The following is a 2,787-nucleotide window of genomic DNA, read 5'->3' on the forward strand; positions in this document are numbered from 1 at the left end:
ACCTACCTTTCTCCCCATGCCTCACTCCTGCAGGCTTATTTGGTTAGAGTTTGGTTGACAGCACTGCTCAGTGCCTTGTTGGATTTTCTTTTCTTTGGTGGATGTCACAGAGTGTTGGCACACTTGTCTGCTCATTCATGCACTCAGCCTGGAGTAGACCTTCACTTCCCGCTCTACTGGTGACTGAGTAGGTGTCTCTCTCATTCAGGGATGAAGTATTAGGGAGATTTCTGGATTTTTAATCTATAACCACATTCTCTCACCATCTTGTCTGACTCCTAGGTCTGTTTTTCCATGGATTCAAAGTCCAGAAAGTGATAAAAACAATGCTATATGTTGACTCCTTAACAGCTTCAACAGGAAGATATACATCAAGATGAAAAGATTACTCCTAAAGAAGTGGTTAACATGACAGCATTAGACATTGCAGGGGGAAAAGTCTGGGAGAGCGCAATCTTAATGCAGGACTTGGCTCTGCCTGTTCTTACACTCTTTGCGCTGTGCACTTTCAACAGTATTTTACATGGGCTAGATTTACATAAATGATGAGCACTGAGCACTACCTACCAAGGTGTGGGACACAGCAATTCAGCCAGTTCAGTGGGTATGCAAGCATCTACCTGCTGTATAGTGAAGACTTAGCTAGCATGGTGGGCCCAAGAAAAGCTTCTAAGATTCATTGACACTCACAACAAATTTCAAACAGTGTGGTAGAGTTCTAACTGACTGAGAAATAAGAACGATACAGAGATCAATATGGTGCACAGGAGTCTGGCATGAGGCAAAGGCTTTGGGGAAGTCAAGACTTTAATCCACAGAGTCAAAAACTGCAGCTGCTGCTCCAGATCTTGCCTTGCTAATAGTTACACAGATAAGGCCTTGATTGGGCCCAGACAACTGTGGGTTGGCTTCATCTTACATGACTGCCACAAATGGCCTGAGGAATTTGATGAACCAAAACACTAGCATCGTACCCCAAAGCATTCTTACACCTGAAGGCACAAGAACTGCCTTGACCTATAAAGTTGATCTTAAAAGAGTTGGGATCAGATATTTTCCACCACCCTGCTATGAGTTCACGATCAACTGCACTCTTTTTTCTTCCCAATCACCATCTCCTACCATGCTAGGCCCATTTTTCTTCAAGCATCACCATAGGTTCTTACAGTGGTAGCCCACCTAGGGCCTTCCACCCTGTTACAGAACTGAAGCTATCTAGTACCATGATTAAAACTTAAGTTCATTTTTTCCTGAAATTGTCACAATGGAAGTCATAGCATTGCTTTTCCCAGTAGTATTTAAATCAGTTCTGTCCAATAGAAATACACTGCAAGACAAACATGTAATTAAACATTTTCTAGGAGCCATATTAAAAAAGTAAAAATAAGCAAGTGAAATTCCAAAATATTATAATTTCAACATGTAATCTTATAACAAGTCATCAATAGGATACTTCCATCTTTGCCAATTGGCTATAGCTCACACTAACACCACATCTCAATTCAGATGAGCCACATTTCAAGTGCTCAGTATGACACATGGCTAGTGGCTACTGCATTGGACAGTGCAGACTGAGATGTTACTTGACATTTCTGGGAAGATAGGGAATTGGGAGTGATGTGGCTCTTGAATTTAGGGAGCCTCTTAGGGCTGTAGGAGAAGAGGGTGAGAAAGCAGGAATGAAAATGTTTGAGGACCTCTGTAATGAAATCAGGTTTTCATTCGTCCGCTTTTCTTTCATTTGCTTCTGCGATGTTTGCTGACAAAGGTTATCTGACATTGGGCAGGGTAATGACCTTGAGCCTCTGTTTCATCATATATTATTATTACATTACAGTAATATAATAACATAACAGTATGATAAAAATACTATCCACCTTCTGGATTGTTGGGAAAAAAAATGGGACAGCAAAATACTCCACAATATTAGTTATTTATTTGGTGACAGTTTGGCTGTTTTATATTCTTGAAAAATAGCCCTTTGAGGTATATTGGATGTTCAATAAACCACATGTATTTAAGTGTACGATTTGATACCCTTTTACATACATATATATCCATGAAATTAATCAAGAAAATGCACATATCACCCCCTCACATTATTCTTACACCCCTATCTCATCCTTCCTTCCCACTCCTCACTGCCTTCCACCACCCCTCCTCATCTCTCACCTCCATCCCCAGGCAACCAATAGTCTGCTTTCTGCTGCTATAAATATTTTGCATTTTCTGGAAATTTTATACACATGGAATCATACAGTGTATACTCTTTTTTTTTTTTGGTCCAGCTTCCCTAACTAAGCATAAGTATTTTATGATTCATTCACATTGTTTCATGCATCAATAGTACATTCCCTTTTCATTGCTGAGTAGTATTCCATTGTATGTATACCACAACTTTTAAAAATCTGTTTACCTGTTGGGCCGGCCCGGTGGTGCACTGGAGAGTGCGCCGCTTGGGAGTGTGGCGGCGCTCCCGCCGAGGGTTCGGATCCCATGTGGAGACCGGTTCCCGCTCACTGGTTGAGCGCGGTGCAGGCGCAACACCGAGGGTTGCGATCCCGTTACCGGTCAGTAAAAAAAAAGACAAAAAGGAAAAAAAAAATCTGTTTACCTGTTAATAATCATTTGGGTTGTTTCCAGTTTGGAGCTATTATGAATAAAGCTGTTATGAACATTTGTGCAAAGGACTTTGTATAGACATATGCCTTCATTTTTCTTGGGTAAATAAGAGTGGAATGAGTGGTTAATATAGTTGGGTGTGTTGTTTTAGATTTTTAAGAAATT

The sequence above is a fragment of the Galeopterus variegatus genome, unplaced genomic scaffold, assembly GCF_000696425.1.
Source record: "Galeopterus variegatus unplaced genomic scaffold, G_variegatus-3.0.2 Scaffold485, whole genome shotgun sequence".
NCBI classification, from domain to species: Eukaryota; Metazoa; Chordata; class Mammalia; order Dermoptera; family Cynocephalidae; genus Galeopterus; species Galeopterus variegatus.